This window comes from Ceratotherium simum, chromosome 12 (assembly GCF_057802395.1).
Source record: "Ceratotherium simum simum isolate JZ-2026a chromosome 12, ASM5780239v1, whole genome shotgun sequence".
NCBI classification, from domain to species: Eukaryota; Metazoa; Chordata; class Mammalia; order Perissodactyla; family Rhinocerotidae; genus Ceratotherium; species Ceratotherium simum.
Window position 1 is genome coordinate 68825017 of NC_141911.1, and position 27340 is coordinate 68852356.

A 27340-nucleotide genomic window follows, 5' to 3' on the forward strand; every position below is an offset into this window, starting at 1 on the left:
TTTCAGTTTTGTTTCTGAACACGTGTCAGATATTGATTGCACATTTGGTTTATATCTGATAGTTGGAGTTCATTATATTTTCAGTGTGCGTCTGTATTACTTTTATCTAAATGATTTGGTTCATAGTCATTCACAGGAGCCAGTTTTTCCCTGTGTAGCCTTGGACACAGAACACTTAGTTCAAATCCTAGCTGTACCACTTACTACCTGGGTGCCCTTAGGTAAATTACTCATCCTTTTGTTACCAGATACATACCCAGGTCTTTTATCCGCCACACAAGAGGGGCCAAATAAAACTAGAATGCCAGGCTTATGGCACGGAAAGAGTTTTTATTTTGGGTGATGTCAGCCGGGAGATGAGAGCTCTCAAATTTGTCCTGTCCCCCCGAAAGATGGGAGGCAAGGGGTTTTAAAGGTTGCAAGGGAGAGCAAGTGCTGGGATTTTAGGTAAGGGAGGGGGAGAATGTGGACGTGCTGGTTGGCACCTTCCCACCAGCTTGCATTTGGCCTTGAAGACTGAATTTCTTTTCCTTGACTGTCTGGACTTTTCTGGTTAGTTTTCATCTTCAGCCTGCGTTTGGCCTTGTGAGGCTGAATCTTGATGTCTGGATCTTGATTTCCTGGGAAAGACAGCTCACTCACATACTAAGGAGGGACAGAAAGACCTGGTTAGTTTTAAACAACAGTTGATTATACTGAATATGCACAGCTGCAGTTAGCAAAGCTTATCTCAAAGTTCTTGCTCTCTTCTTCTAGCCCAGGGAAGGTTTTTTAACCTCTTTGTGCTCAGTTTCAATCCCCACTGTCTTATGATCATTTCTCAACCTTGGGGAATGGGGGGGCGAAGACCGCTCTAGCTACTTCCTGCTATAAAAGGGTGAAGATCAGGATCAGAGGAATGAAACTGTTTTACCTTTATTTGAAAATATTTTGTGGTACCAGGTGGGGAGAGCGAGATATGCTTTGCATGACTAATATTTTAGTACTCTGATCAATGGCTTTGGAAGAATACTTAAGTTTACATTTACCACACATATTAGTAAAATAGACAGCCCAAATTTTAGTATCCCCTCCATAATGGACCTCAGTCCATGGGGAATCTAGGAAAAGAGGCCTGTAAATCAATCAAGGTTAGTGTCTAGAACCCCAAGTGAAATCTGATGTAGCCAAGTAGCCTGCTGTCTTTAGTTCAACAAATAAGGTAAGAACCTGGGAGTCATTTATTACTTATCTTTAGAAGACCGTTTTCTGAACAGCAACTTGTGGTGTGTTAGGGATTCACTTGACCATTCAGAGAAGTCAGTGTCAAGAGTATGAAGTCACCCAAGGTTTGGGTGATTCCAGTTGTGATTTTTTTTATGGCATGGTTTATATTTGCTGTGGCATTTCTCATACGGTCCCATTCAGCAGGGATGAAGTCCAGGATTTCAATAGGACCCAGTCTCTATGACAAAGATGGTGCAGAGAAACACCTGCCAGTGCCTAGTTTCTTAGTTCAAGTTCCCTCCAGGTCTTTTGGATCATCTCTAGAACATAGAAAGGGTCTACCAAAGTTAGGCTTACATTGTGTAAGCAAGTAACCAGATATTTAATAAGAAGCATTTTTAGAGAAACAAAAATAAAAACAAGGTTAATGATTGAGGAAAATTATAAACCAATTTCTAAGCTCAGGAGACAGCCAGTCAAGAAGATCTCCAGATATCAGGGTTGAAGCATCCCCTGCAGTTTACAATGTCTCCAGTGATGTCATCAGTCATTCAGGTAATACCTTGTAAGTGGCTTACACAGCAACGGGCATGAAGATTGTCCAAACATGGGCTCTCATGGTGCCCTCGCTTAGGTTTGTAACAAGTCGTCCAGCTTCAGTTTGCAGGGCTTCAGGAGAAAGGATGGTTTTAGTTCTCAATGATTCCAAATGAAAAGGACAGAAAAAAAACATTGAAAACATCAATTTGGAGATCTGTACCGGATATTTGAGGAAACTAGAATTCAGGATCCAGTCCAGTTTACAGATAGAAAACAAAAACCTCAAAGACAATTAACAGAACGAGAATCCAACATCCATAAATATGTACTATAGTTTCTGTTGAAACATAATTTTTCTCTCTAAAATCACCCCCACTTTTACCAAAGATAGCCAAATTAAGACTCATTGGTTTGCAAAATAAGTCTAGTTTTAATGAACTTGGCCCAATTATTTACATAAGTCCAGCAGGAATAGCAGTTGATCATATAGGCTCTTCTGAATCTGCTTTTCTGGAATTTCTTATAAGGAATCTCAGATCAAACTTTAAAGGCCTCTCGAGGCCAGGAAAGCCAAGCCAATGACTTGTCATCAGATTTGCCTGTAATATCTACAGATTTGGGTGAATTCCTCTCTTCTTTTGAGGTTCCCGAAAATAGTGAGGTTCCAGGCACCTGCCAGATAGTGACCTTCCTTACTTATCCTTAAGGTTGCTGTTTGGGAATGCTGTAGCTTTATTCCATCAAGTCCAATCCTTATTTCTCGGAAACTGTCTGCTCATATCCGAGCTTGTATATGCTTTTTAAATATAATGTTCTAGTCAAAGCTCTGATAATATAACCAATGTTTCCAATTGTTTCCTGTTATAAGAAAAACAGATTCTTATTGAACTTTTGCAGACAACTGTATTGCCATGAAATAAGAACATTCACTTACTAGGGGTTTTCAAATTCTGGAGGGATCATCAGGTAGGAAGAAAAAATAAATGCTTCAATTCTGCTTACAAAGCTATAAGTCAGTTCCTTAAGAGAAAAGAGAAAAAGTTTTTCTTAAACCTGAAAAAACAAAACATTAAAAGAAATCAACAGGGGCCGGCCCGGTGGCGCAAGCGGTTAAGTGCCCGTGCTCTGCTGCGGCGGCCCGGGGTTCGCAGGTTCGGATCCCAGGCGTGCACTGACACACTGCTTGGCAAGCCATGCTGTGGTGGCGTCCCATGTGAAGTGGAGGAAGATGGGCACGGATGTTAGCCCAGGGCCAGTCTTCCTCAGCAAAAAAGAGGAGGATTGGCAGATGTTAGCACAGGGCTGATCTCCTCACACAAAAAAAAATAATAATAATCAACAATATTTCAAATAAAAAGTCATAAAAATTATAATCATTCTTGTCAGTTTACTTAGTTTCATATAACCAACTCTTGATCTTCTGTTAACAGTTTCATGAGGCCATCAGTTTTTCAGTTAGAATTCTGGAATTTCTTACCTGGTTTAGTTTTATAATCTGAAAGTTTATCAGAAACTGTATTTTAGAGCAAGTGTCAGAGTCTTTTCCATGAATTTCTCCAAAGATGAAACATATTTGCAAACACATCAGAGTAAAACAACAACCTTCTGCAAATAACAAAACATTCAAAAATGGCAATTGATAAAGACACTTGGCTATCTCTGTGACATACAATACTTTGAGATAATAACCAGAATTATGACTGAACAACCAGGACAGATCAGAACTTTTGGGATTTTATATATTTTTTAAAAAACACTTATTAATAACATTTATCCATACAATATAAGCCAGGAAGACTTATTATTATTTATTTGACAATATTTCCCATGTAATTTAACATACCAAGTAAGTATAATTAAATATTTTTCTCTTTATAGAAAGAGAACAAATTTTTTGAGAAATCTCAGGGCTGATTGGAAATTCTCAAAGTTTTCTTTTTAAGTCAAAAAAAGACTCTAATTTGGGGGAAGTTCATCAAACTATCAAAAGGTTTTAAAACACTTGGTCAAATAGGAAACAATGCCTAGTTATCCATTTAAACAAGGTGACAACAGAAACAGTCAAAGGCAAACGGAGTTAAAACAGTCAAAAAACAAAATCAAAAACCTTAATAGAGAGACCTCAGTCCTTTGGAACATAGGAAATTATTTTAACAAAACATAGATGTTCTGTCTTTTACATAGACTTACTCAAAGGAACACCTTTTTAACCTCTATATCAAGAACAGACCAAAGTTTAAGAAAATTACCTTTATAAGAGAGAAAGCCAATCCTAATTTTCCACCAGCTTACTTTAGCCAACTTGACCATGTACAAAACTCCTCAGGGTTTTACTTTCACAAACCTTCTGTCACTTACTTTTTACAATTAGAATTTGTCCCATGTCTTCTTCTTTTTTTCTTTTCTAGTACTTTAGGACAAATTTATCTTTCTTAACAAAACAAACAAAAATATCTCTATTCTTTTTTTTTTTTGTGAGGAAGATCTACCCTGAGCTAACATCTGCCAATTCTCCTCTTCTTGCTGAGGAAGACTGGCCCTGGGCTAACATCCATGCCCATCTTCCTCTAATTTATATGGGATGCCGCCACACCATGGCTTGCCAAGCGGTGCGTCGGTGTGCGCCCGGGATCCGAACAGGCGAACCCCGGGCTGCCGCAGTGGAGCGAACGCACCCAACCGCTTGTGCCACCGGGCCGGCCCCAAAATATCTCTATTCTTTATACCTTCTTTACGGACAACATACATTTTATTTTCCTTGTATATAGACTTTCCAGAAATATGTACTTTCTCAGAGAAAATTTCTCAACATATACAAAACATGTTTATCAATAAACCCAAGCATCTTTCAGTTTCTCTGAGATAAGAAACCAAAGGCAGACAAATCTATGCTTAGTAACGAATTTTTAATGTTTTATGTTATGTGGAAATGACCCAGAGACTCAATAAATTTTTATTAACTTAATTTAGCAAAACTCTACAGTTTCAAGTTACCAAAAAGATTTTGGGAGCTGTTTTTCAAGCATATATACCACAAAACATAATTATTGTTAAAAAGGTTCCCCCAAAAACTTTCATCCTTTTCACATCTATTTTGTTTATTTGTTCCCAATAATTATATTTAGATTGCCAACAAAAACCTTATGAGACATCAGACGGAAACAGTCATTATTCTGTTATTACTTTTGCTGACAAATTTTGCAACAGAGATAACATGAGCTCATTTGACCAGTGAACCCAGGCTATATGTCTCCATCATATCCAATGTTGATAACTCTGAAAACATATTTATTTCAATTAAACCAACAAACTGTTTTTTTTTATTGTTTTTTTTAATCTTTTTTTTTTTTTTTAATTTTATTTATTTATTTATTTTCCCCCAAAACCCCAGTAGGTAGTTGTCTGTCATAGCTGCACATCCTTCTAGTTGCTGCATGTGGGACGCGGCCTCAGCATGGCTGGAGAAGTGGTGTGTCGGTGCGTGCCCAGGATCTGAACCCGGGCCGCCAGCAGCGGAGCGCGCGCACTTAACCACTAAGCCGTGGGGCCGCCCCTAAACCAACAAACTTAAGCTTTTCATTTATTATTTTTTTTTTAATTTAATTTTTTTTTAAATTTATTTTTCCCCCAAAGCCCTAGTAGATAGTTGTGTGTCATAGTTGCACATCCTTCTAGTTGCTGTATGTGGGACACGGCCTCAGCATGGCCGGAGAAGCGGTGCATCAGTGTGCGCCCGGATCCGAACTCGGGCCGCCAGCAGCAGAGTGCGCGCACTTAACTGCTAAGCCACGGGGCCTGCCCAAGCTTTTCATTTATTAAAGATCATTTTATATCATGTTAACTTGAAAGACATCTGGGCTAGCTCTATTACATTTAGAAATAACTTGTAAAAATGTTTACTCCAAGCCAATTAAATAGAGCTCCTTTAGAAACTGTACCATCTGGAGGCAGACAAATACACACAGAGACAGATAAACACAAACAGAGATCCTCAAAATTTTAACCAGGTCTCAGGTACAAAACTCAGAAAAACAGATCCAAACTATTTTTCTAGCAGGTAGATCTGCTCAGATGGCCAAAAATATTTACTAAATATTCCTTCTTTTTACTGTAAGCCTTTTCACGGCTGTTTTTGAAATAACTTTGTCTTTTAGAAGTTTCAGTGTATTAATTAAAGATTGCATCCCATCATGAGAGGTTTTGAATCCTCTCTTTTAAGGGTGACCCTTAAGGTGGACTCATCTGAAACAGAAAGTTCCCCAGAATGGCCATTACAATTCCAAATCACCTCAAAAGTTTACTTATTTTCACTTGCTTCATTTTAGATCAGGAATTTCAGGGGAGTTGAAGTAGGGAAGCTCAGTGAGAGAGCAGCTTTGGTTTCATTTCGTCAGCGGGGCCGCTGGCATCCCCCAGCCCGGCATGTTTAATTATTTTCTTTTAAAGAGGCAGTACAGTATTCCTGATTTCATTTAGAAGCCTCAAAAGATTAACATAGGCTTCCCACTGGTTGCTCAACTCTGTAGCTGGCTTTTTCCAATTGCATAAGCAAATACATCAGTTTGGGTAAACTGAAATTATCCCATTTTGGCCATTTTCTCTCTGGCGTCTATGGAATATTGTGGCCATGTGGTGTTACAAGCAAAAATTATCTTCTTGGACGTGGGCTTATAGCTGAAGTTAGCCCATTTAGCCAAGAGGTGGCCCAGAGAGCTTTTCCTGGGGACAGATGGAGTTCCCCCCCTTTCAGAATTACAAACATACAGAACAGACAGCCAGATGGAATCCCAAACAGAACAGACAAGTGCACCCAACAGATTCCGGGTAAAAGTCCTACAACTATTCCCACTCTGGTAGGGTGCCTTGTCAACCAGATGGCCCTGCCTTTCAAGGAGATAGGACCCCAGATGGAGGGGAAGGGAGTTCTCGGTGTACATCCGAGGCAACTTACCCTACTCCAGATTGAGTCCGACTCACCAGAAGCAAAAACAAACAATTCTAGAGCCTGTTTCCTTGCCATAAGAAAATGTGCTTGGGGTCAGCGGTGCCAGGTCAGACGGAAAGTACTGGGGGCAGTCTCTAGGGCAAATTACCTAGGCAGCTCCGGGACTGCTTCCCAGGAAATCCCAGTCGGCCCGGGGCCACGGAGCCATGGACAAAGAGCCTCCTGGCTGGCTTGCCAAATTGTTAACGGATATATACCCAGGTCCTTTACCTGCCACACAAGAGGGGCCAAATAAAACTGGAACCCCAGGCTTATGGCAAGGAAAGAGTTTTTATTTCGGGTGACGTCAGCCGGGAGATCAGAGCTCTCAAATTTGTCCCGTCTCCCCAAAAGATGGGAGGCAAGGGGTTTTCAAGGTTGTGAGGGAGAGCATGTGCTGGGGTTTTAGGTAAGGGAGGAAGAGCCTGTGGACGTGCTGGTTGGCCCCTTCCCACCAGCTTGCATTTGGCCTTGAAGACTGAATTTCTTTCCCTTGACGGTCTGGACTTTTCTAATTAGTTTTCATCTTCAGCCTGCGTTTGGCCTTGTGAGGCTGAATCTTGATGTCTGGACCTTGATTTCCTGGGAAAGACAGCTCACTATATACTAAGGAGGGACAGAAAGACCTCGTTAGTTTTAAACAGTTAATGATGCTGGATGTGCACAGCTGCAGTTAGCAAAGCTTATCTCCAAGTTCTTGCTCTCTTCTTCTAGCCCAGGGAAGACTTTTTAACCTCTTCGTGCTCGGTTTCACTTTGAAGACTCAGGTTCCTCGTCTTGAATGAGTATCACAGGAACTGCTTCTCAGAGTTGTGAGGATCAAATTAGATCACGTGTATCAAGTGCCTGGCGTGCAGGAGAAATTCAGTAGAGAGTAGAATTTGGTTATGCCATGCGCTGTGTTTTGGGAACCTTAAAATATGTTATTAATGTGGTGTTATAAGTCTCGATTCTGAGCTTGCCTGCCTACATCATTGCAGTTAAGTCTAGTGGTTAAGCATTCGTTGTGGAGTTTTCATCTTAAGAAGGCAGATTGACCCCTGCTGCAAACGGAAGCATGGCAGGTCTTCAGTGGAGGTGCCCGCATCGCCTCCCCACTCTCGAGGAGTGGCTTTGATGAGGGAACTAAGGGGATTAACAGTGAAAATTATAACATGTTAAATGAGTGGAGAAGCTGCCAGTAAATGATTCCTTTACCAAAGTATGGCTCGATTTGCCCTTAGTCCAGAGTCCAGATAGAAATATATCAGGATCTCCTATTTTATATTTGCAGCAGGGAGATAGGAGGGAAAAGGGCAAAAAAAAATTTTCTGGGGAAAGAAATCATCCAAAATACCTATATTCAGCAAAATGTTCCATTACAGACTCTTGAAATACCAATATTAAAGCTTTACTGAGTCTGACTAAAATTGAGAGAGAATTTTGGTATTTTGTTGTCTATCATCTATATAATTCTACAGTGGATAGCCTCTAAAACCATGTGTTCAACATTCGCTGTTAGCATTCTTTTGATTTATTTTTTTAACTTTAATTTTATTCATTAAAAAACAATTTAAGGGGCCAGCCTGGTGGTGCAGTCGTTAAGTGGGCTCACTCCGCTGCGGCGGCCCGGGGTTCCCAGGTTCGGCTCACAGGTGCACACCAAGGCACCGCTTGTCAAGCCATGCTGTGGCAGCATCCCATATAAAGTAGAGGAAGATGGGCGTGGATGTTAGCCCAGGGCCAATCTTCCTCAGCAAAAAAGAGGAGGATTGGCAGATGTTAGCTCAGGGCTGATCTTCCTCACAAAAAAAAATAATAATAATAATTTAAGATAAGCATGGTATAACAATATACCCCCAAAATGTGCACAAGAGTATGCACTGGAAAGGGTATTCAGTGTAAAAGAATGTACCCCTTTATAGACCACAGTGCCCCTCCCTGTGGATAACCAGTGTACCCTTACAGAGATGCTGTGCACACATAAAAGCAATTACAAATACAGTCACTTCTCATCGTTTGTGGTACTTATGTTCTATAAAGTCACCACAAACACTGAATTAGCAAATACAGAGCCAGTGTACTGAGGGGAACTAGAGAGTTAGGTTCCTGAGAGCCTCTGGTCACAGCATTTTTGACAACTGATCAATACGTAACCTTGTTTGGTGTGTATATCTTATTTAATATAGATTGTTGATTCATTAACATTGAACCCACAGCCACTGGCACTCCGACTCATGCCTGAAGGAAGCTTATCTAACACACGAAGTTTCTCCATGAAGTGTATCACAGGCTTTACTTAGGAACACTAGACAGCATTTCAGCACTGGCGGCCATTTTACACAGCAAAATCGCTCACAGAAGTGCAAAAGACGTGGCACTAAATATGACGTTGAAAGGACACTTGTCTACAGTGTGAGAGCTGGAGCAAGAGGCATAAACCATTGCCTTGCTCCTCGTGAGCTGGGCACAAGAGCGGGTCAGGTGGCTCCAACTTTTTGCTGCTCTGAGCTTGTTCACAAATGACCGTGAAAGGGCTTTGAGTATTGATTTGGCGGTTGGAAATAAATTGTAGTGAGTAGGAGAACTTGCAAATACAGAATCTGTGAAAAATGAGGATCGATTATATATGTTATTTTTTCTAATTTTAAACACGAATGGTAGTACACAATACATAATATTCTGTATCTTCATTTCTCCTTTTTTTTTTTTTGTGAGGAGGACCAGCCCTGAGCTAACATCCGATGCCAATCCTCCTCTTTTTTGCGGAGGAAGACTGGCCCTGGGCTAACATCTGTGCCCAACTTCCTCTACTTTATATGGGACGCCGCCACAGCATGGCTTAACAAGCGGTGTGTCGATGCGCGCCCAGGATCCCAACCGGCGAACCCCGAGCCGCCGCAGCAGAGAGCACACTCTTAACCACTTGCGCCACCGGGCAGGCCCAAGTATCTTCATTTCTTAACATTACATCTTAAACATTTTATGCACACATACATATATATTTCATTTCAGTAAAAAAGGAGCTTCTGTATTTTATATTGCTGTTGAGGCTGCATATTATTCCATTACATGGACATTTGTGTTGTTTCCAATCGTTTATTGTTGGAGATACTGTATATGTATATCTGTAGGCTATATATGGATCAAATTGATTATTGGAGATACTGTGTATGTATATCTGTAGGCTACACATGGATCGAATTGCGCTGGAAATGTTGGTAGATATTGTCCACTTGCCCTCCATGAAGGCTGTACCTTATACACCCCATCACCATTACAGGAGGGGGTGGCATTCTTTCATATAGCAGCATCCTTTGCTGGTTGTACTGGATAATGACTTGAATTCTGTTTTAATACAAATCTACTATGTCAGAAGAACCATCTTACAGAGTTTTCCATTAGACACAAGAATCCACTGAATGGAAAAGCAACAGTTAAAACCTCAAAGGAGTCAGGGTGTGAGATATTCACGTTCCTTCCCTCTCTGTTTACCTGTTTCCTGGCCTTTTTATTTGATACATGACTATATTCAATGTTTCACATGAAACAGTTTATCATTTCCTTTTTTAGTTAAACTTTCTACAGAAAATAGCACTTCATAAATCAGTGCACATTGTAGCAACATATGGGCAACATGCATGTTTTCAGTATTTTATTGTTACAACAACCTAGAGAGCATAATTTGAATAAATTAAAAATATCTGAAGCTTTACTACCGTGAAGTTGGTGTCAATTGAAATTTGTAAAATGGCACAGTTGTGAAAATTATTTAATAAGATACCATTTTTAGTCCTTGCCTTCATGAAGTTTACATTTTAGTAGCAAGAGACAGACCATAAACAAATAAGTTAGCCATATAGTACATATTAATAGTTTATATATGTAGTTGTCTGATGGTTTTGGAGGAAAGCAGAACAGGAAGGCCAGGGTGGAGTTGGGGCAGTTGGAAGGTACGGATCTACTGGGATGTTAGGAAAGATGACATCTGAGCAAAGACTATGAGATAGAGAGGGTGAGCTGTGCAGGTTTTGAAATGCCAGGCTGAGGAAAGGGCCCAAGAAGAGGCCCTTTCTGGCAGGAGCATATCTGACAAGGGGCCAGGGTGGCAGGAGCAGATGAGGGAGGAAAGAGTAAGAAGAGAAGACTCGGTAAAGAGTTGAGGAAGAGCTAGATCTTAAAATTTGATCACTATTGGTGCATTGAGGGTGTGGAGAATAGGCAGTCATGTGCATTATTGGTGGGACAATCAATGGCTACCATCTTTGAGAACTTTAGGCAATACAGTAGTCCCCTCTTATCCATGGCTTTGCTTTCCTCAGTTTCAGTTACTCACAGTCAACTGTGGTCCAAAAGTATTAAATGGAAAATTCCAGAAATAAACAATTCATAAGTTTTAAATTGCCTGTCGTTGTGAGTAGCGTGATGAAATCTCACGCCATCCTGCTCAAAGGGATGTGACTCATCCCTTTGGCCAATGGATCCACCCTGTATCCGATACCTGCCCATTAGTCACTTAGTAGCCGTCTTGGTTATCAGATCAACTGTCACAGTATCACAGGGCTTATGTTCAAGTCACTCTTATTCTCCTTAATAATGGCCCCAAAGTGCAAGAGTAGTGATGCTGGCAATTCAGATATGCCAAAGAGCAGTTATTGTTGTTAATCTCTTACTGTGCCTAATTTATAAATTAAACTTCATCCTAGATATGTATGTAGGTATAGGGAAAAACACAGTATATACAGGATACGGTACTATCCACAGTTTCAGGCATCCACTGGCAGTCTTGAAACATATCCCCCATGGATATGGGGAGACTACTGTATCTGTCAAAATTTTTTAAATGTATGTTCGTTTTGCCCATGACTGGAATTTCCCCCCTTACATATGTGTACAAAAAGATGCAGGTGCAAGACTATTCTTTGCAGCGTTGTTTGTAATAGCAAATAATTCAAGGCAGTGTATATACCTTCCAACAGAGAACGATGTGATCAAGTATGGCACGCTGAAGCCATGGAACACTATGTAACTGTGAGAAGAAGGAAGTCAAGCTCTACATGCTGTGATGGAAAGATCCACAAGATACATTGTTCAAGTGATAAAAATCAAGGCATTCAATAGTGTATGTGTGTGTTTGTATTTAATAGTAGTAAACATTATGTATTGTTAAAAAGACTTTAAATTTTGTTTCCTTTAGGTGCCAATTTCTCTAATGGTAAAAGAGATCTTACAAATAAATAAGAAAGATAAAATCAATAACAAGGTACATAAAAAGCATAAACAGAAAGTTCACAACAACAGCAGTGTTTCTTAGCTATTTCTTTCACCAGACATGAAGAAAATGCTTAAATGTATGCATCACTGAAGAAATAAAAGAACACAGCAATGAGATAATACTTTCATATTTTAGATTATGAGAGATTAAAATTTTTGAACCGTCTCAATGCTAAAGAGTATGGGAAAATATGTTGATGGAAGTATAAATTTCTGTACTTTTTGGAGTTGTTTTTGAGGGTAATTTTGCATCCTTTATTAACTGTTAAAAAGACTGAGGTGTAATCTCGTGTTGATGTGAAAAGATCTCAAAGATACGTTGCTGTAAGTGAAAAGCATCAAGATGTACGATAGTATTTAAAATATAGTTTTTAAAAAGTATATATGCAGGGCCGGCCTGGTGGCATAGTGGTTAAATTTTCGTGCTCCGCTTTGGCAGCCTGGGGTTCGTGGGTTCAGATCCTGGGCACGGACCTACACCGCTCATCGAGCCATGCTGTGGTGGCGTCCCACATACAAAATAGAGGAAGATTGGCACAGGTGTTAGCTCAGGGACAATCTTCCTCATCAAAAAAAAAAAAGTGTATTTGCATATATTAATACACACAAATATGCATATAAATCTGAGAAGTGGAGTTGGGAGTCAGTGGGAAGGAAGACTTGGCTTTCATTTTGACTCTTCTTGTATTACTTGAGTTTTTTTAACTGTGTGCATTTATTATTTTTATAGTATAAATTTAAATCTCACTAATTTAAATGGAAAAACATTTATTTTTCTTCATGTGATTAAGCAAAATATCTTTAGTCATCAAATTGTTTTCATTGACCTCACACATGTTATTGACTGGCAGACCCCCTTCGGTGTCACTCATTCTGTGACAGTAGAGGGTTGTGTCTGTCTTTTTCCCCGGGTACACCTGGCACGTGGTAGGCACTCCAGAGAAGTTTTTTGCCCAAAGGAATAAAGGAAAAGACTTTTTAAATAAAGCATCCAATATTCAAATACTATCATCATTCTGTCAGGTACATTATTGTCTTGGTTTTACAGACAAACGACAGAAAAAAACTAAATCACAAAGTCTAGGTAAAATAAAGCAACTGTGCAAACTAAGTGTGGTGTTAGAGCTTAGGCTAAGCTTTGCGAGTCATGACTATTTGTTTAACTTAATGTGTTATCCAACTTCTTGGTCGCTAATTAGAGAATGGTTGTTACATTTTGTTCTGGTTCTTGCCAGAAAAATGGGATACAGAAAGATGTCAATGAGCGTGGAGTTTTTCTTCCTCAGAGCTGTGTTCCTATCTCAGTAAATAGACTGTGATTAGAGGAAATGTGTAGGTTAATCCCATAGGTGGCACAAAATAAATCGCATCATGTTTGGTTTAAAGTTTTTGTGATATTCAAAATGGGGTGAGTTAAATTACAGACCATCCATACAATGGTCCACTGTGTAGCCCTACATCTATTTCTGCGGAAATGGATGAATATGTACCGACATGGAAAGATGCACTCTTACTTAATATAAAGTAAAATAGGAGCATATATGATTGGAGTACTATATATGTTGATAAATGCAGCAAATTGTAAAAAAATGCAATAAAATAATGTAATGATTTTCTTAAACTATGTATTAAAGCATAAGTAACTGATTTGGCAAACTTAGTTTTCAATGTACTATATTCATGAACTTTGGTTTACCCTTGTATTTCTATATAAAGTAACTGAGTATTTAATTACCATTTAAATGTATTGGTTTAGTCCTTCCTGTTCCTAGAAGAGGATTTGCAATTAGATGCCAGAATATTATGCACTGATCTTTGCTCCATTTCTTACCTTCATGAATATGTATTTCCTACTTCCTTTTATTTATTTATTTTATTATTTTTTTTTTTGGTGAGGAAGATCAGCCCTGAGCTAACATTCGATGCCAATCCTCCTCTTTTTTGCTGAGGAAGATTGGCACTGGGCGAACATCCATGCCCACCTTCCTCTACTTTATATGGGACACTGCCACAGCATGGCCTGACAAGTGATTATGTCGGTGCGCGCCTGGGATCTGAACCTGCGAACCAAAGCGGAGTTCGTGCTCTTAACTGCTGTGCCACTGGGCTGGCCCCCTACTTCCTTTTAAAAATTAACTTAACAATAAAGTGAACAAAGTGTCATTTAGGCTAATACACTCGTGTATAATGCCGTGAGGGTGTTTTTATATCCTCCATAGCAGATATAGAATTCCTTGAGGTAATTGGCATTCAATAAATGTTTATTAAATTACCTGTTAGTTTTCTTCTTAAGAAAGATAAAATATCCTTAAGATATATTTTACAGATTATTTGGTCACTCCCCTGTCCCTACTACTGTCTACAGTCATGCATCACTTAACGACAGGGCACAGTCTGAGAAGTGCGCCGTTAGGCGATGTCATCGTTGTGCGAACATCCTAGAGTACTCACACAATCCTAGATGGTACAGCCTGCTACACACCTAGGCCACATGGTACTCATCTTATGGGACCACCGTTGTCTATGCGGTCCGTTGTTGACCTACACGTCATTATGTGGCGCATGTCTGTAGTATAATTTGGCATCTGACCTGCCCACAGTAGAAGAACCAGGTGTTCCTGCTTCATGTTGCAGATACAAATGATTTTCCTATTATGCAGTCCTTGTGGAGGGGACACGTGACACTAGGGGTGTATCAGATGTTTGAGCCTTTCTTTCACTCCCCTCTTCTCCTGGGCTTTGGCCTTGCTACAGGGAGACCAAAGAGGCCCTGGCCTTTTACTCTTGGACCGTCCTCCTCTCCAAATCTGCCAAAAACGGGTCCGAAAGATGATTAGTCCGTTCGCACAGGCTGTTACACATCAATTACGCAGAGTGAGGAAAAGGCATCTTTTACCAGCTTTGCCACGGCTTCAAGATTTTTTTTTAGGGTTTGCTTTTGGTGTGGATGCTGTTTTTAGTTTCATGATCTGTTTGTCCCAAGGCAGACATTCATTAACCAAATGTTTATTTAATTAACCAAGGAAGCGCAAAACTAGCTGCTTGCAGAAAGGGATTCAATCCTCCTGTCTTTCTTTCCTGAAAAAGAAGCATGTATTTCATCACACATGGGGCCTTTTTATTTCTGTTAATGTACATCGGTGAGATTTTGGAGGGAGCACAGTCTTACCTTTCATGATCCCCCCTGCAGCAGTCCTTCGGGGAGAATCACATCCTAATTCTAGGTCACTTGTTACTTAATCCTCTTTCCAGACACGCCTCCCACTCAAGAAAACATTTTCACTTCCTGAATATTTAGATTTCACCCACCATGGCAGGTTCAGTAACAACCTCTTGCATTTTCAAGGTGGCTCTGGTGGAATCTTACTTTTCCAGCAGGTTCTGATTTTCTTTTGTCTTCCTCTTCTACAGGCGTATTTGGAGGTATGCCCAGTAAGGCAGTATTCTGCAGAGAATGTTTGTTCGATGTCCTTTTTCAATGGTTGTGTGCTTCCTTATTCTTGCACTGCATTGTAGTAATGCTCATTATCTAGGATAGTGGTTCTTCATGTGACTTGCACGTCCCACGTTGTAATCACCTGGGAAGCTTTTACAATCACCAACGCAATCATCTTAGCATCTCTGGAGGTGGAGTTCGGAAGGATTAAAACCTGCCCCAGGAGATGCAGTAATGAGAACCTGTGGTTTAGGAAGATAATAGAAACAAGGGGGGGGGGTCTATTTATCTGCCCAACTGATTCTGATTATTTTAAATATACCTGGAATCTGTAGCCATTCTATCGTGGCATATTGAGCTATCTCTGCATCTAGATATGAATATGTGAACCAGGGCAACTCCAGTCTCTCTTACTGTCTAGGAAGAATGAAACTGTGTTAGAGTAAAAATAAATGTTCCGACAAACATTGATAACATAGTGAAATCCTGATATTTGTGGCACAGATTTTTAAACTTTGATTTTGTAAAGTATTATGCAATTTGTAATAGAATGCATTTAAATATTTTTGGTAGATTTTGTAGTTATCATTTTTTTGTTTTTTCCTATTATAAACAGAATTGTTTGCATTGTTAGGAAAGTTTCCTATACTCTTAGGCCCAGGGCTAATCATTTTTGGTGCCTGTGTTTTTAGGTAATTCAATACTATTAACACACTAATAAATACTGTGACTAAATGTAAGAGGATTTCTAAAACCACAAAGTCATCAATAAATAAATTAGGATCATGATTTAATTCTAAAAAAGCAAGTGTAATAATTTATCATCTGAAAACTTTTAAGAAGTAAAAGTTAGTTTTTGTCTATGTAAACATGGTCAATATGTACTTAAATTATGTTTTCATGGAATTTTTTAAATGTTACCATTTATGCTCAAAATTTCCTAAAAATTTATTAGGGTTAATAAAGTATATTAAGTGCCTATCATGTGCTTAAAATATGTTACTCATTTAATTCTCAGAAGATGCTGAGATGTTATCTGGAAGGAAGATATTATCACCATTTTACAGACGAGGGAGCTGAGGTTCAGTCACAGAATTAGTAATCGTCAAAAGGATAGGATTTTGACTCAGATCACTCTGGAAAGCCCTTGTCTTTTCTACTTCAACCACATTTTTGGCCTCACAGCAGCCAGAAGAGCATTTCTCCTCCAAGTTAATGACAAGTCAGAGCTGGAGTTTCCTAGTCAGAGACCGACATGGCACATGGTTCTCTCACTTGGTCGTTGTGTTGCTGCTTCCTTTTCAGGCGGCACCAGGCTGTCCTCTTCCCCCAGCCATGACAGCAGAAGACAGAAGTGGACAGCTGATAAGACCGTCAGGCAGTTTGGGGTTGATGACAGAGATAGCTTAAAAAATAACTGGAGGGAGGCAAATCAGATGTTAAACTTTACATTAAGAAATTAATGTTGATGACACAACACCTGGCACTTTTCACATTTCTTAACTTTTCTAAATAAAAGAGGAATTGGTGTCTTTAATAGACCAAAGTCTATGCCTTGGTATAAAACTGCAGTTGGAGAATAGACTGTGTCTGTTTCATTGCAAATGAGGTAAAGAATTCTGTTAGGTCAGTGGAGAGAGCGAAGCCCTGTAAAGCTGCTTGCATTGAGAAACGACCAAGTAAGAAACAGCCCATTATTCCATCTCTCGAGGTATTTCAGGAATGGCGTTGGAAAGTTCAGTGGATCCCATTTTAAACAAACATCTGTTAGCTTTGTTTAAATCTGTAAAACCATCCCTAAAAGTTTTAAGATTATAATACTTTTCACTTCCTTATTTACATGGGAGCACAAGGTTTAAAAGTTTTAATTTTCAAGACACTAAAAAGAAAACTGTCTATTTTAAGAATGAGATTTACAGGGAGGATAAAATGTGTTAACAGTTTATGATCTTAAAGGAGCATTTATTACACCTTATTTTTTTTATTTATTTTTTTTTTTTTTATTTTTTTTGCTGAGGAAGATTGTCCCTGAGCCAACATCTGTGCCCATCTTCCTCTATTTTGTATGTGGGATGCCACCACAGCATGGCTTGATGAGCAGGGTGTAGGTCTGCGCCCCGGATCCGAACCTGAGAGCCCTGGGCTGCCGAAGCAGAGTGTGTGAAATGAACCACTGTGCCACCGGGCTGGCCCCACACCTTATTTGCTTTACATGGCACTTTTCACCTGACCACCCTTTGTGGATTTTATATCAATGAATGAATTTCTCAAGAATTGCCACATGTACAACTTAGGATGAGAAATATCCAATTCTTAAGCTGTTCAACTATCAATTAAGTTTTAGCCTACTGTCTAATAACTACCTATTAAATTATCCCACCATCTATTAAGGTTTAAAGCATTCAAGAGAGATTGGTAGGTGGTAAATGCCGTCATTCTATTTCGAAGATAAATCTTTTGTGTAAGAGATTAATATATAAGGTCTCAGAAGTGACACTAGCCACCTACTTCCTACAGCATGGTGTACTTTCCACAATGTTACTGTAATTATAGTTCATTATTATTATTATTAAATTTGAAAAGTCTTATCCATGACACCGGGAAATTTTCCTAATACACCTTCTGTTTATAATTGTTTCTTCATATCTGTCTGTGTTCTGGCTACCTACTTGCAAGCTAACGCTGGCTGATCTTGACATTAAAAACTGACCTGGGGTGTGTCAGAGAAGTGGTTCATCAACTACCATGTCATTCCTGCCCTCTGATAAGCCAGTGTCCTCAACTCATGGAGGGTCACAGAGGTTTGACATCCTCATTTTGAGAGACAAAAAATTGTCTTTACTAATTTGAAAAGGCAAATTTTGAAAGAACCAAATGTTTATTTTGAAATAAGGTTTCTAGGACAGTGCAGTGAGGGTTTTCTGAAATATTTTTAGCTAACACACACACACACACACTATAGTGACCTAATTATCTCAATCCTCACTACTTATAAGTGTGATCTGTGTATGGACCAGCAGCATCTCTGGGGAGCTTGCTAGAAATGCAGAATCTCAGGCCCCACCGCAGACCTACTGAATCAAAATCTGCATTTTCACAAGATATCCAGGTGTTTCTTATGTTCACACATATCCAAAATCTGAGAAGCTGGTATCAGGAATTACTCACTGCCTGGCAGAAAGGCCAAGCATGGCACCATCTGTATTTTCACTGAATAAATCCTTTACTCTTTTCTAAGCAAGGGGAGTCCTGATCCCAGGTGGTAGAGAGGTGAGGTCTGGGCAGGTAAAGGTTTTATAACCGTAACAATGTGACAATTGCAGCTGTAAAATAATACCAGGGAAGTAATTGATGAGAATCCATTGTAACAGACAAGGTTTTTCTCAAGAATTTCCTCTTTGATGGTGCCTTCAATTTAATGATCTGCAAAGAGAAAGATCCATAATAGGGATTGGGGTGAGGTAAGGTGTGAGCTTTCGGTAGTCTCTAAAGAAAACTGTTTCTAGTTTTAGTATTAAGCTTTAAAAGTGTTCTGGAAATTGGCTATTGATGAGTGATAATGAGTTTGAGATTTCTTTGCCAGACACAATTGTAGGAACATACAATAATATTGAAATTACCAGTATGTTTGGATATTTATAGGGAACCATCAAAAACAAATCTAGATCAATCTGTAAGCAAAGAATCAAAACTTACAGGAATTGAACTTTTGCTGCCTGTTGGTTCAAGTTTGGCAGTTCAGGCAATGAGAATGTTGTATGAACTTGAGTGCATGGATCCCCAAGGTTACTTTGTGGTTATTTTGTGCAAGTGCCAAGAGCCAAAACAATAGGAGTCAACTATTTAGAATCGAATACTTCTCATATGAATATTCATTTTACTGTTATTCTGTATTAGTAAACCTTTTACTGTTTTACTGTTATTCTGTATTAGTAAACCTTCCTTTTATGGCTAGGATTTCCATCTAGTTTAGAATTTAAGAATGTTCATGTTTTCAGGTAATGACGTCTTATTGTCATCTCCTCCAACGTCTCTGATAAGACTGCTGATCGTTGGCTGATTACTAAATGTGTCCTGCATGATCCATTAAGTTAATCTCCACAATACTGCTAGGCAACAGCTCTTATTATCTCCTTTTTACTAATGAGGAAACTGAGGAACCAAGAGATGAAGTAATTTACCAAAAATTAATACAGCTAGTAAGTGGCAGAGGCAGCTATTAAATCCAGGCTCTCTCATTCCAAAGTCCCTCCTCTTAACTATGACTCTGGATTGCCTTCCAGATGTCCTTATGGCCCAGGATCACTGTCTGTTAGGAAGGGGTAAGCATATCAAATCTCATCATTTTTGCTCTGACTAGTAAAAAACCTTTGGTAAACAATTACATATAAATCTCCCGACACACCCAAGCACTTATCCTATTGGTCACACCCAAATACGATCTTATTGGTGACTTATTATATAATAATGGTATTGGAAGACCTCAAAATCTCTCTTGTCATATGGAACTTATGCAATTAAGAGGTTTAGCAATTCAGTTAAGAATTTTAAAGTTTAAAGTTATATTTTTATTTTTAAAATACTAATATATATTATTACCAAGTAATAAGATTAAACTGTAGAAATGAAAGGATTGTACAATGAATGAGTATCCAAAATTGTTTAAATAATGTCAAGAATAATGTTTTAAGTATTCCACTTTTAAAATTTTTAAACATTTGTAGCTTTCTAAGATGCAAATTGGAGGATTTTTTGAAAACATTCGCTTAACTTTCCTTAATTGTTGAGAAATCTTCTGTTTTAGAAATTGGCTATTGATGGGTAATGAGTTTGAGATTCCCTTTTGCCAGACAATTGTAGGAACATACGATAATATCAAAATTACCAGTATGTTTGGATATTTATAGGAAATCATCAAAAACAAATCTAGATCAATCTGTAAGCAAAGAATCAAAACTTACAGGAGTTTAGCTTTTGCTGCCTGTTGGTTCAAGTTTGGCAGTTCAGGCAATGAGAATGTTGTATGAACTTGAGTGCATGGATCCCCAAGGTTACTTTGAAAGTGTGTGAATATAACATAGAAAACAGGAAACAGTTTCCGCTCAGATTTCTACTTTTCAACAACACAGTTGCTCACTTAAGCTTCAGGATGTGCTTGTTTTAAAGAAAAAATAAAAATTCAACTAAAAATTTGATTAGGAAGGTATTAAGCTCTCTAAAATCTGTAGGATTTAGTCTTTGAAAAATAATAAGTTCACTTATCAGTCTTGGGGTGCTTATAACAAATTCTATGTAGGTCTTTTCTAAGTGGAGACTTTTCTATGTAGGCGGGTAAATATCTGTTTTAGGAAGACTCTTTAACAGGAAAATAGCAGAAAGTGATCCAGATAGAATTCAAACCCTCTTTTATTCCAAATCTTTTGCTGTCTCTAATAATTGTCGTTTTCTGTCTCATCATTGTCCTGATTTATGATCATGTGATTTATGAGATGTGGACAGACTGATTCACCTCTTTTCTAGAACCAAATCAGAAGCCTTTACTACGATAAACTGCTTAGTTTGGTGACCTTGGTGACATTCTTCCCATCAGCGTCCTGAGTAGGGGGCTGCTGACCAGGATCCCTTCTGCCTGGATATCCTGTCTATTTGAGTTTCTCAACTTGTGGAGTGGGGATTGGTAATGAGTGGCTGGGAAACAGTTGTTTCTTGGTCCCAGGAAGCTGGCTGGAGTTTGGTTTCCTTCTTTATTCCTGCCAGTCCTGTTAGCCAGGTAATGGGTCCTGTTTCCATCCTCACCAGTTTGAACCACCTTGCACAGCCTTTCTCTGTCTCTTCCCTGTACTTCTGTCTGCCTGGTGTGCTGCCCCAACCAGACCGTTCCTCCCCACCTTGACCCACCCTGAATTCCTCCTCCAGCTGGCACGGACCCTCATGCATCATAGCCTGCTGGGCACCAGCCTTCTCAGATGAGGGTTTTTGGTTTTTTGTGTGTGTGTGTGAGGAAGATTAGCCCTGAGCTAACATCTGTTGCCAATCCTCCTCTTTTTGCTGAGGAAGATTGGCCCTGGGCTAACATCTGTGCCCATCTTCCTCTACTTTGTATGTGGGACGCCACCACAGCATGGCTTGATAAGTGGTGCATAGGTCTGCACCCGGGATCCGAACCTGTGAACCCTGGGCTGCCCCTTCAGGTGAGAGTTTGTTTTGTTTTTTTTTTTAAATTTTATTTATTTATTTTTTTCCCCCAAAGCCCCAGTAGATAGTTGTGTCATAGCCGCACATCCTTCTAGTTGCTGTACGTGGGACCTGGCCTCAGCATGGCTGGAGAAGCAGTGCCTCGGTGCGCGCCCGGGATCCAAACCCGGGCCGCCAGCAGCAGAGCACGCGCACTTAACCGCTAAACCACAGGGCCGGCCCTCAGATGAGAGTTTTAACACACTTCTTGGGGCTGAAAATGAGAGTGCAAGTCAGACCAAAAGGAGGGAGGTGACTGCCTGACGAGCAGATGAGGGAGAAAAGTTTCACCAATCGATGGATTCTGGCATCTAAAATTAGACCTTTTGGAGTGCTGGAATTTCCATCTTTAAGAATGTATTTCTTGGCAGGCATTCTCTTCCTAGTGATTACAGTTGTTCCATTTGGAATTAGTTCAGTTCTTCAAAGCAGGGAGAGTCTGTTTGAAGAGTTAGCTACACATTGTATTTTTGTTGGCGATGGTCACTCCTGTGCAACACCCAAGCAGGGAGACACTAACTGCCTCCCTCCCGGCTTACGATATTATCATTAGGATCCTTTCTGCAGATCAGGTACCAGTGTAAGGCTGGAAGGAGGAGTGCCACAGTGGACTACTGAGGAGGGACCTCATAATTCACCTCTTCTCTCATGGGCTCATCACCTCACTGATGGTTGGTTATACAGGTTCTATTAGAGAACAACAGGGTATTTATATAAAATGTTCATGTTCATCGTCAAAAACTTGCAAGTGGATATAAGCAAATGTGATTTTGATGCCAATATAGTATTACATTTATGAATATACTGTAAGCTTCATGCCAAGTTTACTGATTTACAGTGGAAGATATCTAAAATATTCCAATATCTAAAATATCTATCACTACTCTCTGGCTCTCCATTTTTTTTAAAAGTACCCCCATAAGGCTTATGGATTGGGGTGGAATCAAAATGCAGGGAACTACCTAATTTTGTGGGTTATTTCAGCTGTAATAGAAACTGACGGACTGTGTATTACTAGAATCTAGTGGGTCACAGAGATGCCCTTCTATGAGAGATTCAGTATTTTTGCTTTGAGATTGCTATGTCAGTTCCTTGACTTAAATTTTCTCAAGACCACTCTTCTTATGTTATGCAAGTGACTTACTTTATGTTCCTGTTATTATTGTTTTCTTGATGGAAAGGTAACTTTCTAATACACTGTTGCTCACACTTTAATGAGCATCCAGATCACCTGGGGAACCCTGGGGAAACCCGATAAATGCAAACTCTTTTTCAGGAAGTCGGCAGTATGTAAATACAGATTCTTAATCTTAGATGATGCTGATGATGCTGGTTGTCACCACCCTTTGAGTAGTAAAGCTCTAGTCATCCTAAGAAATGGCTGGCATTTCTTGGGATGGGTTATTTCTATACAACCTAGTTCTTTTCTTCTGATCCTGATTTGCATTTACTCTATAAATGCAAAACATGAAATCACAGCATGAAAGTTTTTGACCTTATCCACCGATTCAAGAGTGCCATTAAAGAATAATTGAACTAATGAAGTAATACGAAGACTTGTATTAGATAAGATATAGTGTATAAATATAATACAATATAATATATTCTATTATATCTATAGAAAAAATTTATTGTAAAGATTAATGAAAACAGCACTGGAGTCTAGTTTGTGTGAAAAATCTCCTTTCTATTTATTTGAGCTGACGGTGATGAGATATGCCGTGTTTAGCAATGTCAAATGAGGTTGTTTGTTTTTGTTTTTTAATGTTGTATCGTTATCAAATTCTGGGATCAGGAGTTTGATGTCCCTCACACAATATTGTAGTCCAGCCTACAATAACTACTGACTTGATAGGCAAATGGTAGAGATAGGTTATTAGCTTTTAGTTGGTAGATTTAAGGGTTTATGGAACTTGCCAAAGGAACAAGCCATTCTATGTGTGCTGAAGAGCAGAGAAAAGGAATGTGTATGAAGAATAATCAGCAAGTCATAACAATATTTTTTACAAGATTTAGCATTGTTATAATTAATAACTTCTTCAAAAGGTAAAACCACAATGTAAAGATGAGTTATATTAAAGAAACAGTATATTGTAGGATTGATGATAAATGGAAAAAACAGCCAACAAAGCTCCCAGCCAAATGGTATGCGAAGGATTCAGTAGAAGTCAGTAATTATGTCGTTTACCTGTTCAGTACGAATGAGGAAATGCCAGATCTACCAGAAGGAGGAGGGGCCAATTTGATTATCAAGAGAGCAAGGGTTCATTCTTACTGTTGGAGATTTGAACTTCCTGGTTATTACATTAATTCATTTAACTATTTGTCCAAAAATTCCTTAGGCAGACTAAATGAGTAGACTGATTACATCAAATGGCAATAATTCCACGGTTTAGACAGGCGTAGATGAGAATGTAAGCAGTGTTTGCAAATTCTAGTTAGCATGGGAGCAAGATTAACACTGTGAAATCCTGTCAAACAGGTCAGGCAAATTCCTATAACGCAGGGCATTACTAAAAGGCGGAAGGGCAGGAGTCCGGGATGAAGTTCCTTGGGCTGCAAAGACCCCAGAAACGAATGACATTTGGCCGAGCTGCCGCAGGCCGTCCGACGTCAGACCACCCGCTCGGATGTTTTCGTGCGTTTTCAAGTTCCAGTTCTGGAGAGGAATGGAGTGTGAGTCATGTGCTGCCAGATTGCAGGACAGTTGTTCTCAGAGTGAGTCACCAGTAGAATTTGCTAAGTAATTCGCAAGACAGAGGACTTTATAAAAAATAAACAAAAAACAAAAAATACTTATGTTTTTACCTGGGGTAAAAATTAGGAATGCAGTTAATACTCTTAAAACAAACACCTGGGAATCAAAACTTTGTTGATTTTGAAGTCCAGTCCTGTGCTATTACACACAGTCCTGGGAAATAGTAAGGAGAGGATAACACGATAATGAAGTGAGCTGCAAGTTTGAGCACGGTCACCTACAATTTATATACCACACATGTCACGTAAGCAACAAGACTGCTTCCTCGTCTGTAAAACTGGTATACTAACATCTGGTTGTTGTGTTTTTACAGTATGATAAATTAAGTGAAATCACCTTAAATAGTGAGAACAAGTTTTTAAAAAATACAGTACACATGCAAGAAAGTTACAGATCTGACATTCACAGTTTAAACGATTGCATACAACTTATTCCCTGGGGATGAAATTCTCGAGACTGAGTAAGCTCCTTTCCAGGTGAGTGACTGTAGCCGGCTCTGTAGCACCGTATCACAGCCCCCTGAGAAGCGCATTCCCCACTTGCCAGAGCAGAAGTAGTAACTCTGGGAATGTGATAACTTATTTTGTGATGAAAGTAAAAATAAATAAATAAATAAAAACCAAAACTTTTGGTATTGGAATGACAATACTGATTTGGGCAATTCGATCAGGAAATATCTCTTTGAACGTCACAAATTCTGTTTCTGTTAGAGAGAAGAGCTACTCGTTTCAAAATCAGTAATTTTATGATATCCGATGAAAAAGGAGGCATCCTGGTGATGAGGAAGAAACTGGATAAGAAGCACAGTGCTTCTCTAATGGGATCAAACTTCCTTTTTTTTGTCAGACTGCCAGCTCCCCTGGGCTGTGGAACATGGAGGGCGCTGGCATTTGATCAGAGCTGGACAGAGACCATAGGACCACCAATAATAAGTTGACGGACAAGGATGGGTGACAGTCACGGCTTACAGGGCACTTTCCCAGAACCCCTGCTGCTGCTACTAGTATTTGAGCCACGGAAAGAAATGTGGGCAATTTGGGGGGCATGTTGCTGGTTCAGAAGTGGCAAAGGTAAAATGATCAGAAATGTATGACCAGCTTCTGGAAGAGTTGGGAAGCTACTAAAGCCAGGCTAAACTATCTATATGGTAGTCATTCTGTTTCCAAGCATATTCTCCCACGCCAGCTGAATTTCTTGTATTTTTAAAAATTTTGCCTAAAATTCCAAAGCACTGCAAGGTTCTTTTATACTAATAAAACATGAATACTAGTAAACACTAGTGTTTATACAAGTAAAACACTAATACTAGTAAAGTTCAAATACTTCTGTAAGGATCCCAGTGTATCTCAAGCTAAGGACACCTCCCACCCAAGTGGGTCCTTATCAGTCGTCTGTAGCACTGCTTCAGATCTTCCCCCACCCCTACCTTGTCCCAGACCTTCTGATAACACCCTTTTCTGCGTATGGGGCCCCAGTGAGATGCTGTTTCTGTTGTATTCTTCAGGTGCATTCTGGGAATCCTTCAGAAGTGTTGGGGCTGAATATTAGAGTTAGCTGGGCAGCTTTTAAAAAATACCAATTTCCCAGACCTTACCCCAAACAAATCAGGTTCTCTAGGAGGTAGCTCTCAAATACTGTATTTTTTAAAACTCTCTAGGTGATTCTAATGTGCTCCCAGGGCTCAGGACCTTGCAGCTTTAAAGATTAAAAATGAGAACTGTCAGTCATTCGTGCCTTAGAGCAAATCAGTTCCTGTAGACTGAGTTTTTCCAAAACCAAGAGTTATGAGAATGAGTGAATGAGAAATTTTTTTTCTTTTTTTTATTGTGAAATTTTTGTTGTACATTATTGTTTATCAGTCACCGTATAAGTGCATCCCTCCACCCCTTGTGCCCACCCCCCAGCCCCCTAGCCCCTGGTAACCACCGAACAGTTCTCTCTGTCCGTGTGTCCGTGTGTTGGTTTATCTTCCACATATGAGTGAAATCATGCACTGTTTGTCTTTCTCTTTCTGGCTTATTTCACTTAACATAATACTCTCCAGGTCCATCCATGTTGTTGCAAATGGGACGATTTTGTCTTTTTTTATGGCTGAGTAGTATTCCATGGTATATATATACCACATCTTCTTTATCCAATCATCAGTCGAAGGACGCTTGTGTTGCTTCCATGTCTTGGCTATAGTGAACAATGCTGCAAGGAACATAGGGGTGCATAAGCCTCTTTGGATTGTTGATTTCAGGTTCTTTGGGTAGATACCCAGTAGTGGGATAGCTGGATGATGAGGTATTTCTATTTTTAATTTTTTGAGGAATCTCCGTACTGTTTTCCATAGAGGCTGCACCAGTTTGCATTCCCACCAGCAGTGGATTAGGGTTCCCATTTCTCCACAGCCTCTCCAGCATTTGTTGCTTTTTGTCTTGGTGATTATAGCCATTCTAATGGATATAAGATGATATCTTAGTGTTGTTTTGATTTGCGTTTCCCTGATGACTAGTGATGTTGAGCATCTTTTCATGTGCCTGTTGGCCATCTGTATGTCTTCTTTGGAGAAGTGTCTGTTCATTTCCTCTGCCCGTTTTTTGATTGGGTTGTTTGTTTTTTTGTTATTCAGTAGTGTGAGTTTCTTTATATATTATGGAGATTAATCCCTTGTCAGATATATGGTTTGCAAATATTTTTTCCCAGCTGATGGGTTTCCTATTCATTTTAATCCTGGTTTCATTTGCCTTGTAGAAGCTCTTTAATCTGATGAACTCCCACTTGTTTACTTTTTCTTTTGTTTCCCTTGTCTGAGTAGACATGGAATTCAAGAAGATCCCTTTATGGCTGATGACGAGTAGTGTACTACCTGTATTTTCCTCCAGGAGTTTTATAGTTTCAGGTCTCACCTTCAGGTCTTTGATCCATTTTGAGTTAATTTTTGTAT

At 39.4% G+C, this 27340-nt stretch overlaps 1 protein-coding gene and 1 long non-coding RNA gene across 4 annotated transcripts in view; one reads left to right on the top strand and one right to left on the bottom strand.

The window, feature by feature from the left end:
- Nucleotides 1–27340, top strand: part of ELOVL6 (ELOVL fatty acid elongase 6) — a 139980-nt gene that overhangs the window by 34698 nt on the left and 77942 nt on the right. The window lies entirely within an intron of this gene.
- LOC147915876 (uncharacterized) lies at nucleotides 322–7188 on the bottom strand. Of its 2 annotated transcripts, none has more exons than XR_015553845.1 (3): nucleotides 6698–7188; nucleotides 1769–2766; nucleotides 322–645 (listed from the first exon to the last, which is right to left on the bottom strand). It is a non-coding gene; the product is annotated as an uncharacterized LOC147915876 (long non-coding RNA). The 2 variants fall into 2 exon arrangements; XR_015553844.1 differs by having other exon boundaries at nucleotides 322–1875; nucleotides 2681–2766; nucleotides 6698–7183.